Source organism: Pan troglodytes, chromosome 3, assembly GCF_028858775.2.
Source record: "Pan troglodytes isolate AG18354 chromosome 3, NHGRI_mPanTro3-v2.0_pri, whole genome shotgun sequence".
In the NCBI taxonomy this organism is placed as follows: Eukaryota; Metazoa; Chordata; class Mammalia; order Primates; family Hominidae; genus Pan; species Pan troglodytes.
The window spans coordinates 139,481,713-139,495,040 of NC_072401.2; the positions used below are offsets into that span (position 1 = coordinate 139,481,713).

A 13,328-nucleotide genomic window follows, 5' to 3' on the forward strand; every position below is an offset into this window, starting at 1 on the left:
ATGGAGTCACTATGTCTCTAGCAATATGAAGAGTAGAAGAAAGTGATAACTGCTGACTACTGACACCTCTCAAAAATGCCTAATGGGTAAATTCATTCATGAGCAAAAAATTCACCTCTCCGTGTTTCCTAATTCCTACTTATAGAAAGGGGAGCATATCCTAAGATATGAATTATCATATACCAGATATAAAATTCAATGCTTCCCCAAAAGTAAGCATTCAAAAAAGTTTGCTTTTGGTATTCCCTTATGTTTCTTACTAATTACAAAAACTTCATTAAAACTTTTTTCTTTTGATTTTCAGTTATACAAACTATAGTTTAAAAGACCTCCTCACCTCAGAGGATTAAGAGTGGTGAAAGTGGCCTGGCACTGTGGCTCATGCCTGTAATCCCAGCACTTTGGGAGGCCGCGGCGGGTGGATAACGAGGTCAGGAGATGGAGACCATCCTGGCTAACAGGGTGAAACCCCATGTCTACTAAAAATACCAAAAAAAGGCCAGGCACAGTGGCTCATGCCTGTAATCCCAGCACTTTGGGAGACTGGGGTGGGCAGATCATGAAGTCAGGAGATCAAGACCATCCTGGCTAACACGGTGAAACCCTGTCTCTACTAAAAAAATACAAAAAATTAGCCGGGTGTGGTGGCGGGCGCCTGTAGTCCCAGCTACTTGGGAGGCTGAGGCAGGAGAATGGCCTGCACCCGGGAGGGAGAGCTGGCAGTGAGCCACGATCACTCTAGCCTAGGCGACAGAGCGAGACTCTGTCTCAAAAATAAATAAATAAATAAAGTGGTGAAAGCAGGTTTTTAAAGCTGCTTGTCCATTGGAAAAAGTATTCAATAATTTATAATGTTTGTATTAATTAACAAATGAACTTCATAATATTTATTTAAATGTATATTTACTTATTTACCTGTTAATGGTGAAACAAAATTGTACTATCTGTTGTAGAAAATTATATTCACTATAAGGAACTTTTAATATTAAGTGCTAAGTACAGAATTGGAATCACAATTCTTTTCTAAAGTATTATCTATGTATATGCTTGCCTTCAAAATATCTTATTTATAGTACAGGAAGTTGTTTAAATTTTACACAAGACATTTCAAGAAAATATAAAGATAAAAGAAACCTCTAAGAATGGCATAGCAAGCCAAAATTCTTACTTTTTTACATAGTTGCTCTCCTTTCTGAATTTTGCTCCAGATAACAAGACACTGGAGTAAAAAAAAAAAGTGTGTAAGACTTCAATTTCATTGTCACAGAAGTTATTAAAAGAAAATCTTGTGGGTTTTATTGTTTTCAGGTTTTGAAACTTCCATCCAGTGGGTATTGTCCTACTTTTAAATTAGTTCAAAATAGGATCATCAAGGTATCTAGATATCCATGGCAAAGAATCAGCTCTTTTCTAATCAATGTAAGTCAATCATTGAGTAATTGATTGAAATAGTTCACAGTTAATTTTATTCACTCACTATTAGGACAGCTGGAGAAAACAAATCAATCCCTTCTTTAAGTCTGTATCCTATCAGGACCATCTTCTACAAAGAAAGGGAAAAGGATGGCCAACTTCTTGTTCATGCCACATAATAGCCTTTTTCTTTCTCTCTCTGGAAAGTGTTGTGAGTTGATATAAATAAGCTACTCTTTTCATAGTCTGTAATTCCTCTTGTTAAATGACATTAGTCATATTTATCCCCTTTTGTTTAACAGACAAATAGAAATTCAGAGATATGCTTGTATTTTTCCTGCACATAATTTCAAATAAAATCAGTAATTTTCAAGAAATATTTTGGTTAGAAATTTTGTTAGTATAAACTATCTGTGAAAAGTAAGTCCAATATACCTAGCAGATAAAATACTACTTGGTATATTGTAATTAAGTGGTAATTGTTGTTAGGAAGGAATCTTGTCCATCTTCTGACTCTTGTATCCCCAAATGTTGAGAGCATGTTACTGCTCTGTAATGATATTCAGAATTAAATAATCAATATTTTTGGATAGAAGACCCTTGGTTGTTCATAATTTGAAAACAGTATGAATCAAGTTTGTCGAAATGTACTTGATAGGTATGGCTGATCTGATAGAGCTTGATCTTATCATGACAGAATATTAAATTTTCGTAACCAGTTTTTCCAGGGAGAAGTAAAGAGTATGAAGACTCAATGAGGATTTTAATTCACTGAATTTCAGACATTTCTTCCTGGAGAGAAACCTGTCCCTTCTGGAATGAGCACTGGTTCTCAGGAACTCACACAGGTCTTTTCTGTTTGGTACAGATGCTCAGATGGGAATATCCAAGGTTTAACCTACAAATCTTAGGACAATAACATAGGAACTGTTAATTCATATGCTTGGACACATGAGAAATCTGAAACTATGCCATTAACTTTAGATAAATGATACTTTTTAAGTGAAGAGAAAAATAGTGGTCATTGTGGTGGATGGTAGTGGTGGAAAAAATGAGAAAATTCTCTTTCCTGGAATAGAAAAATATATGGTTCAATGTAATATATGTATGGGACTTAATAGTATACCGGTTACATTATAGCATAGAATAAATTTATGTGAAAGCAAAGAAAGTAGAATACATAAGGCACTTTGGAATAGGGAATGAAAGTTTACTTAAGCATGTAAATTTCCTAATGTTTTGTTGATAAATAACAGACTTTTTTTTCTTTTTTTATTGGTTTGTTTTGTTTTAGTCAATTCTATTTTCTTATTTATTTCCACCACAACAGTAAATATTTCATCATAGCAGTAATACTTCTTCATACTGGAAAATTAAATAGACTGTCACAAATTTTAACACGGTATCAATACCCACAATATTAACCAGACATTTTGCTATACTAAAAATAAATCACAAAATAGAAATATTAAGTTAAAATGTAACATTGCAATAGAATCTACCAGAATAAACATCTGCTTCATTCTACTTAACTATGTTTATTGAAGGATAACTAAGGTTACAGTTTTAATCCTTTCCCATTTTTGCCAGCTTTTATGTATTTATCATACCTTTTTTTTACAACCATGACAACTCTGTTATTTGAGAATTTTATCTTTTGGAGCGATTTTATGGTCTGTTTCCAAACAGTTATCCAGCAGCACCTGTACATCAACTAATATGTGCTTAGAATGCAGAATGGAAATATCAAATAATCATTTGATAATGAAAATCATTCTTCCTTTTCTGAAGTACTAATCCTTTTCTGAAGTACTAATCTAGCTAATACCCATTATAGCAGACTACATTTATATTTCTTGGAGACCCTCCATCCCTTCTTGAGTCAAGCAAGGACAAAAGGTCCTTCATTATTTGTTAAACCTATTACATCATATATAGTATCTTAACAGGTAGTTAAGAAAACAGGTAGTCTAAAGGTAGGTTCATCAGATTCTGTAATGAGCAGTTGGTTGAATTCTGTAGACAAATCATTATTAAATTAGACAACATATATATTACTTCATCTGTGGTACAAACCTAGTAATTAATTGCAATCCATAAATTTAGTTACATCAATCATTTATTGTAAACTTACACGGGTAAATTACAACAAAAATCCTGGAAATTCATAAATTACCACTTTGCCTGGTGTTCACTCTTTTGCATGTAGTGATTTTTTTTACTTGTGTTTAATATGAGTTTTGCTGGTGGTTAAGTATATATTTCAGTGGTCTGTATAAAGGAAACAACAGTAGACAAAGAAAATTGTATTTCTCGGCTGACTGTATTGTCTTTCCTGAGGACCCTCATCATAACAACTTTTTCTCTGGTGGTAAGAATTAAAAATCAGTGAATGTCTGATCAGTGAATGGAAGCCAGTCTCTGTTGTAAAATCTTCTAAGTCTAGCTGACACCAGTTTCTTCTTCCTCTTAACTTTTTTCTAAAATTATAGATATTACTCCAAAGCTATACAATGAAACATGGTCTTGTAGGTCTCTTCCTCCCACTCTGCTTTGGATTGTAAATCTATTGAGGACCAAAACAGTTTTTTATTTTTGTTATATCCCCAATAACACTATACATGGCAAAAATGATCAGTAAGTTTGTAAAACCCCTTCATATCAAGGCAAATTTGATAGAAAGTATACAAATATGATAGCTGTTATAATGTCAGAAACTGAAGAGATAATGATTCACCAAAAATGTGAAAAAGTTGTTAATATACAGAATTATTTGCCTGCAACAAGCTTGTAATTATACATAAAGGAGCAGTAGCTTGCTTCCCTTCTAATTATTAAATCAAAGATGTATGATTTTGCTAGAATGCAAAATGGCAAGTTTAAGGACTCCAATTATTCTCAATTTGGGCCTTTCAATTCTTTGGCAAACATTAATCATCTTTTCCCTAAGATTTCAAGGAAGCAAGCTATTCGTTTTAGCCTCCATGGTTTCAGGCACAATGGATTGTATATTTTAATATGACAACAATCTCCTAATTATTTCCATTTCCCACTATAATGTCAGCTCCAAGAGAGCAGAGATTTTTTTTTAATTCCATTACTTGCTGCTTCTGTGGGGTCTGTAACAGTGTAAGAGCTCAATGAACATTTCTTAGAATCATGAATCAAAATAAAGATGCAAATTATCATATGGCTAAGATTGCAAGTTTTGAAGTCAGATGTCCTGGATTGACCTATCCACAGCAAATGTGGTCATGTTACTAGTCACCAACCTTGCCTCAGTATCTTCCTCAGTAAACTTTGGATGGTAATAGTATGATCTTCATGGGGTTGTTATGAGGATTAAATAATTGATTCCAAATAAAGTGCCCAGAAGAGTTATCTGCACATAATATGCATTCAATAAGTGTAAGAGCTTAATATATTAAATATAATTTAAAATTCAAATACTTTTTATAGCCAAAATTACAATTCTTTCTGATTTGAGAGCCTGTGCTCATTCTACTAAACCTTTCTGACCACCCAGAACATTACACTTTATGCAGAATACAGTTTTCTCAAAGACAAGTAATACATGAGCACAAAGAGAAAAGCAATTGCTTTCTTTAAGCAGCACATACATTCATACTATTAATTTAGTACAACTCAGGCTTAAACCTCAATTTTGAGAAAATCACTGAGTGTAAGAATTGCCTTTAAGTTATGAATTGGTTAGTTGTAATTGTTAGAATATTAACAATTCTATGATTGTTAGAACAATAGAAATGTAACATGACCCTTGAGGTGGGTGGCTCTGTCTGCAGAGCACAGCCCCCGCTGGATTTCTCAGCAATGCTGCTGGCCTTCTATCCAGTGCTTTCCTGATGCCCTTGGTGATTAGATTGTCCTCTGGGGCCTCCCTGGAACATAATTCTCTCATAAGTGTTATGGCCTCACCTAGTACATACATTTCAGGATGTCCACATCTAAGCTTTTTTTTTACTTTCTCTGCCAGGTCAACACAGATATTTTCACTGCCCTGATTTTGGGTTATCAATTTATTTAGGCTTCTAAGAAGCTGTCTTAGCAGCAAGGTTGCCTCATCCTCAGGCCCTTGCCAGAGTGTTAAATCCCTGTTCTGAAAAAGTGCCTCAAGCCAATGAATTTTTCTTTAGCTTAAAAATTTTATTAAAAGTTCTGGTTAATGTTTTAATTCTCAAGACAGATTTCCAATGAATCACCTTGAAGTGGTACCTGCAATGACGTTGCACACACTATTCTCTGCAATCAGCTGTGCGAAGACAGCTCGCTGTCACTCCTCTTCGTCACTAAAGGGTGAGTTTGACACTAATACATTTTTAAGAACTGTTGCATAAAGTTGTTAAAGTTTGACTATATTTTCCAAATCCCAACCAAAGTATTCATGTCTCTGCATTCTTACTCGCTCTGGGAATAATGAAAATAGTTTTTCTCTGCACCAAAAATATATTTGATGAAAACAGTTGTGACCAATTATCCTTCAGTTGCTATTCCCATTGCTCCTCTAGTTACCCCAGATGATTGTGTTTAAAGTTGAGCTTTTTGTTGTTTTATTGATTTTGCTTCCTTTTTAAATAATTTATGGTGGGTGAGACATAACCATAGATATGTTATGATATATCTGATTTCATATATTATACCCCATTAGACAGAAATTCATCAGTCTTGTGCATGAAATGGAAAAATCCAATACCAAACTTGAGGCAATATCTTTTTCCTTACTCTGAATTATATGACTCATCACCGTCAGATTAATCTTTCTAAACTGTTACGCAAACATGCTTTCTATTTTTATATGTTTTGGGGTGTATAGTATAAATATGCTCATATATACATTCACATATGTAAGTATATGAAGCCTCTGTTCATACTTGTATGTAAGTGCAAAGGGTAACTTTGTGATAAAATTTATTAAAATTAATTATGTTTCTTGCAAAGTGTAAAATTTTGGTGGGTTTTTTTTTTGTTTAGTATCACTTTTTAAAATTGCCTATGCATTATTTCAACCAATCCTCAGGTAACCATATAATTCATCATCCAAAGCAAGACTTCATTGAGAGTAAAAGAGGGCACTTTTAATATATTTGCTGGGAAAATGGCATGAAAGTAGACCACCCTGGATAAAAAAGCATGTACCTTTGGCCTATTTAATCCTCATGAGGGATTCTCGTTCAGAGAAACAAGTAAAGGCAGTTGACCAGCTGTGGGTCACACAACTTCTAATTGTTAGGTTTCAAATTCAATTCCTGTGTTTTCAATTATTTCTTCTTGCATAACATCTTGCCTGGTTCTAATCAATATGGCCAGGAATGCTCTTTGCTCACTCTTTCAACAAGTTGACATAGACTTGCTGTGAATTTCTCTTGTGACATTTATCTTACTTTACTTGTGTTATCGATATCTGCATACTTTTCTTATCTCCATTTCTAAATTGTGTGTAAAACACCTATTTCAAATATAACATTTAACCTTTCATTGTGTCTTAATTATCTACTGCTTAAATTAACCCCCAAACTTCACAACACTAAGCAACAAATATTTAGCCCCTTTTTTTCAAGAAAGCTAGCACATGTTTGCAGTTGAATTATTTTCTAAGCCTGTTTTCTGGGAGTTCAATGACCCCCTTTCATTTTGTACTGTCTTTCTCACTTACAGTGCAAGCTGGTGGCTGATAGTGTTTCTGATGATATAATTCTCCCAAAAAAACTCTCCGGCCTTTTGTGAATCTGAGTTTTATTCTGTCAGTCAAAAGCTACACCCACCAATCCTTGAAGGGTACTAGCTTTCTATTTAATTTAGCAATCCTATATCAATATTATGTCTTTCAGGGACTATAAATACTTCTGTCTTATCTATAAATTTATGAATCAGTTTTACAATCCTATTGTTTCCATCATTAATTAGTTAAATAAATTGTTGACTCATCCTCTCTCAACTTGTAAGAGAATCAAGTTTTTAAATGTTTTGAAAATTATATTTTGAGGATAGAATAAGTCTCAGAAAACAATAAGATTTCTATCATCAACATAATTTTGTTGGTGATGATGATGGCATATCTTTTTATTTTGAAATTATGTTTCAATAAAGTTTATAAATGATGAATAGAAATGAATGTCAGTAGAAGACAATAAGATACATAATCTGCCTTAGACAATGGGACCTCTAGGATAAATAATCTGCCTTAAGTAAGCAGGTAACTGGCTGGCTAAGCAGGTTTTTTCTTTCTCTTCACAAAATATCATAAAATTCCTCAGTTAAAAAAAAGTTGATAGACCTTGTTATTAGAACAGTACAGCTGGCTGGAACTTTTTGCTGGAACCTTTAAATATTTAAATATTCCATTTATTGGACTGTATAGTGAAGAATTCAAGTCTCCATGGGAGGTATTAAAGATTAATACAATTTTTTTTGCTCTGTGTAATTTAAATTTCATATTAAGGAGAAACCTTGTCATCTTCTTATTTAATCAAGAAGGCCATTAATTGAGGAACAAGTAGATGAATTAGCTAACTTACTTATCTGGAGAGAGACCATAGTAAGAAATGAGAAATCAAATATCACCACTTCCAGACTGACTGAAGCCCCTCTTGTATTTCAGATATGCAGAGCATACAATGACTAGAATAAACTTTGATTTTCTACAAGTGTAGGTAATATCCAAAAAAAAAAAAAAACAACCCACGGTAGGCTCAATTTTATGGCATTTTCTGTGCATTGGAACAATTTCAGCAAAAACTCAGGCTCTCCAGCTCAATGACAATCAATGATATTGAAAAAAAGTCACATATTATGAAATTCACTTTGGCAAATGGTAATCTGATAAAACAGAAATCTCTAAAAGAGAAAGCTTTCTGCAGAACTAATTCTTACCTTAATTCTATTATATAGGGATAAAGGTGCCATCATCTACAGTTTAAGTAACTTATATAACCATTTTATCTTCAGACTACTTTCTAAAAAGTTTACTTGAGAAATTCAGAAAAATTTAAACACACCAACTGTTTCTGATATCCTTTATGCTTGCTTGCCCTTCAGTCATATTCCAACTCCAGAGTGTGCATAGCCTTTAATCCAGTGTAATAAATCATGAAATGATTTTTTCTCAGCAAGACAAAAGGTACATTACTTGAAATGTTAGCATGGCATTGGAATAGTGGGGAAGACTGATGCAATTATCCAGAAGGTCTGTTTATTCCTTCTTCATTCCTCTGTACCTGAGGAAAAACATTATTATTCAGCACAGTTAGCTCTAGCATTGCATCAAGAGTGAGATTAGAAAATACTGATTTATAAGGAGAATTGTAGCTGGAATAGGAAATTCAGATAAACAAAATGACTTAAAGCAAAATGACTTTTAAATTTTTTGTCTTGCTACTCTAGTCTGTTTCTTGCTATCTATGTTTCAGTTATATAATAATTAATATTAAGAGTTCTGCTATTTATATCTATATCAACTCCCACCCCAAATATATAATTTTATATTCAGTTGCTGTTTCATCTTTGAAGCAAGAGAATTCTAATATGTAGGCAAATAAATCATGCTGTCGCATGACAAATGTGCCATAGAACATTAGGCCCCATGTTCTGGGAGGGAAATAAATAGCCTTTGAAGGGTATAGTGTTCTTATAGTCTAAAGCAAATACTGAGAGGTGGAGGTCCTTACCTAGATTTTTACCTTTTCTTTTCTTTCTTTCTTTTTTTTTTTTTTTTTTGTTGTTGTTGTTTGAGACAGATTCTCGCTCTGTCGCCCAGGCTGGGATGCAGTGGCACGATCTCGGCTCACTGCAACCTCCACCTCCCAGGTTCAAGCGATTCTCCTGCCTCAGCCTCCTGAGTAGCTGGGATTACAGGCATGTGCCACCACGCCCGGCTAATTTTTGTATTTTTAGTAGACAGGGTTTCACCGTGTTGATCAGGCTGGTCTCAAACTCCTGACCTCGTGATCCACCCACCTCACCCTCCCAAAGTGCTGGGATTACAGACGTGAGCCACCGCACCCGGCCTACCTTTTCAATATAAGTAAAGTTTACTGGGCTTCCTTGAAACACATACATTCAAATTTCTTGATTTCATTTATTTTGTAAAAGTATACCAGTCAAATAAAATACTACAGATTGGAATCCATGTGAGCAGAATGCAATACAAATCTTGCTGCTACAAGGGTGCACTCCTTTGCACACGTGCTCTTGGACCTTTCCTGTGTTTCAGATCACATGTTTTGAGATGCAGAATAATTTATTAGTTAGCAGAGCAATGCCATATTACCAATATGACTGATTTGAATTGAAAAATCAAAGTATTTTGTATTGCCCTTAAAGTAATCTGTTGAAAGAGACAGACGGTAAAACAGGTGTAGGGGCTCATACAATAGACATATGCAGACTTTCTCTGCACATTAACTACAACAAAAAATGCCAACGAGCGAAAAATAAAAAAAAATGAACAAGGATTTAAAATACCTGAGGAGCATTTTAGAAATTATAGTATTTAATCCTGGTAAGCAGGAAGCTGTAATCAGTCTATTTTACTATATACTTAAGCAGGATAATAACCATTGTGAGCCATTTGATTCTCCAGACAAATCATAATTCCTCTAGTACATCTTCTAATCCCTTTTGATAAGATTATCCTCAAGTTCTTTAAAGTAAATTTTCTTTTTATAAAGGAGACCTGGATTAGAGTCACGGATTCCTAAATTCAACTAGGCCAACTTTCCTCCCACAGAAGGAGGGACAAATTTAAAACATTCTTTTTAAGGTGTATTATAACTAGTCGACTTAACGTTATTCTGAAATGTTCAGAATTATATACAGAATGGCGATATTTTTAATAAAAATAGCGTATGCTACAATTTTAAAGTTCATCTGTGAAATCGATAGTTATGAAATGTTTTTCATCACATTTCAAATTTTGACCATTAAACTTTCCTATCAAGAACTATGTATAAAAGCTCTCTTACATTTAAGCTGTTTTTAAAAGTAAACATTGGGCCAGGCGTGGTAGCTCACGCCTGTGATCCCAGAACTTTGGGAGGCTGAGGTGGGAGGATCACGAGGTCAGGAGATCAAGACCATCCTGGCTAACATGGTGAAACCCCATCTCTACTAAAAATACAAAAAATTAGTTGGGCATGGTGGCACACGCCTATAGTCTCAGCTACTCGGGAGGCTGAGGCTGGAGAATCGCTTGAACCTAGGAGGCAGAGGTTGCGGTGACCTGAGATAGCGCCACTGCACTCCAGCCTGGGTGACAGAGCAAGACTCCATCTCAAAAAAAAAAAAGTAAACATTGATAAACCAGGAGTTAAAAAAACAAATTTCCTTGCAATAAAAGTATGATAAAATGTCACTAAAATACCATAAATTAAATTTGTATATTATTAATTATAGTTTTCAAGCTAGAATTAGTAAGAACACTGGTACCTATTTTTGAATCTTAATGAGATACCCAGCAAGGTGCCAAGGTTATTCTTTGGTAAATATGAACAAGATATGAAATATGAAAGCACCTGAATTTAAGATAAATAAACCTTAGAGGTCACTGGGTCGAACCTCTTTAATTTGCACAGGAAGTTTAAACTGGGAAAGACATAGAATATTTAAATATCCAGGCATTTTCCCAGCACTGGTAATAAAGGCCAAACCCCTCAATGATGAATATATGTTGCAAGTCGTTTTGATCTGATAGCAAACATGCTGATTCATATTTTCTATTGACTAATCGACATGACATTGCATTACATACTAATCTAAAGGAAAGGCATTCTGAATCACCTCCTTTGTACAGGAGCAAATCTGGACTTGCAAAGAGATTTGCAAATATGAGCTAGTGCTAACACTGCTAAATCTAGTACCTAGGAAGTTAGGAATGAAGAGCAGACAGATCTTGTCCCTGCCTTGTTAACACTGAAATATCAAAGCAAGTCCTCAAGGATCTTACTTGCATTAAGGGCCTTTTGGTCTTGTGATGGGGAGGAAACTGAGGCAGAGCCTTCTGAACTGGAAATGGGAACTCAAAGTATGATGATTAGGGTCCCATGATAAAAGAGGGTTAAAACATCTTTAGTTCTTCAGAAATATGCTCTAGGGCTATAGGAAATGTTCCCACAGTTAGATGGAAGTGAGAGGGCACTACAAGGATCTAGAGGAAGGTAAAGTAAATAGCATTTATTCAGAACTTACTACATGTCAGACACTAAGCTAGATTGCTTGCATTAAAATATTTTCTCGACTCCTCGAAATTCTATGAAGTAGATATTTTTCTCTGAATGTGTGAGTTTAAGTTCCTTTGAGAAGGCCACACATAGAATACATACGTTTATTAGTGGGTAGGAAAGATTTCTACTCCAGCCCTAATAGAGCCCAAATCAGCTATGGTTATAGAATAGTGATAAAATGCACACTTTCCAGAGCCAGACTAGCTGGGTCCAATGCTGGCAGGCCAGCTGAATGATAGAGAGAAGTCACTTCTTGTAAGCATTAGTTTTATCTGCTGTAAGACAGAACTGATAGAGTGTTTGTGGAAGTGAAACCAGGTAATGTGGGTGCAGATCTTAGCCCAGTGCCAGGCACCCAGTGAGATCTCAGCCCCCAAATCTTGCTTGTATTATACATCTTTCCAGCAGATGGAGCAATAAACCTATAAAAGCAGGGTTCTTGAGGGACCCAAAGGCCCAATCTCCTCAGAGGGACAATGGGAAATGTTACAACTTAGAGAAACACTGTTTCCTCTTGGAGAAAGCATTATGATGGCTCATAGCAAACAGTTTGGTTTGGAGCCAACTTCAGAAGACCCAGAAAACCAGTACAAGATCTGGGGACCTCAGAAATCTGTAAGAGGAACACTGATATATGGAAGGTCAGCAACCCTGACAGTGGGGACCAAAATAGCCAGTGTTGAGTCAGCCAAGTAGGGCTGCCTGCAACATTTTCTCAGCTCATCACAAACTTCCCAATGTGGAGGAAACTGAACTCCTGAGGCAAGATGGGGGAATAATAATGATAACAGCTAGCACAAATGTTATCATCTCAGAATAGTGTCCTAAGTTAGAAGGAAACTGAGTGGTTAAGTAGCCTTCCCAAGGTCTCAAAGTTAAAAGTGATGAAGCTGAGAGTCTTATTCATTATGGGTTTCTACGGAGGTCCAGAGACACCATCTTAGCTCCCTGGTGCTCTCCTGTGTCCCAGTGAAAGAGTGTCTTAGTCTCCCCAGGGGACATGGCTTTGAAAAGGAGAGTGTGACACGGAAGAGGAATCTTGTTTTTATAATTTTCTGTCTCAAGTTTCTTCAGGGTCCCTCTACAATAAAGATACAGAAGATTATTCTCTATATACCCCAACCTCTTTGTCCTTCTCCAGCCTCACCCCAAAAGTGTTTTTGTTTGTTGTTTTTGTATAATTATGCTTCAGAGTTATGTTTAGAAAGTTCTTCAATGGAAACAAAAAAACAAAAAAGATTTGTTGATGTTTGTATCATTGAGTTTCAGTGAAAGAAGCCGAAGCACTAAGAGATAGATACATACATAATAATTTTTAACAGATAGTTGACTTCTCAGAATTGTGAGGCGGGCTTAGTAGTGTCTGTAAACGGTTGCCTTTATGTCTTGTCAGAGATGTTGGAACCAGAGCAATTCCATCTTGAATAGGTGCTAGGTAAAATAAGGCTGAGACCTACTGCACTGCGTTCCCAGGAGGTTAGGTATTCTTAGTTACAGGATGAGATAGGAGGTTGGCACAAGATACAGGTCATAAAGACCTTGCTGATGAAACAGTTTGCAGTAAAGAAGCTGGCCAAAACCCACCAAAACCAAGATGGTGATGAAAGTGACCTCTGGTCGTCCTCACTGCTCATTATACTCTAATTATAATTCATTTGCATACCAAAAGGCACTGCCACC

General features: G+C 35.4%; 1 long non-coding RNA gene across 3 annotated transcripts in view; it reads right to left on the reverse strand.

Moving 5' to 3' along the window:
* Nucleotides 1–2,157: 2,157 nt before the first annotated feature.
* Nucleotides 2,158–13,328, reverse strand: part of LOC104006211 (uncharacterized) — a 103,427-nt gene continuing 92,256 nt past the window's right edge. For all 3 annotated transcript variants that reach the window (XR_002943617.3, XR_010156345.1, XR_010156346.1), the window contains 2 exons: nucleotides 8,427–8,645; nucleotides 2,158–2,319 (listed from right to left, as the gene is read on the reverse strand). This is a non-coding gene — a long non-coding RNA (uncharacterized LOC104006211). The remainder of the gene's footprint in view (nucleotides 2,320–8,426; nucleotides 8,646–13,328) is intronic.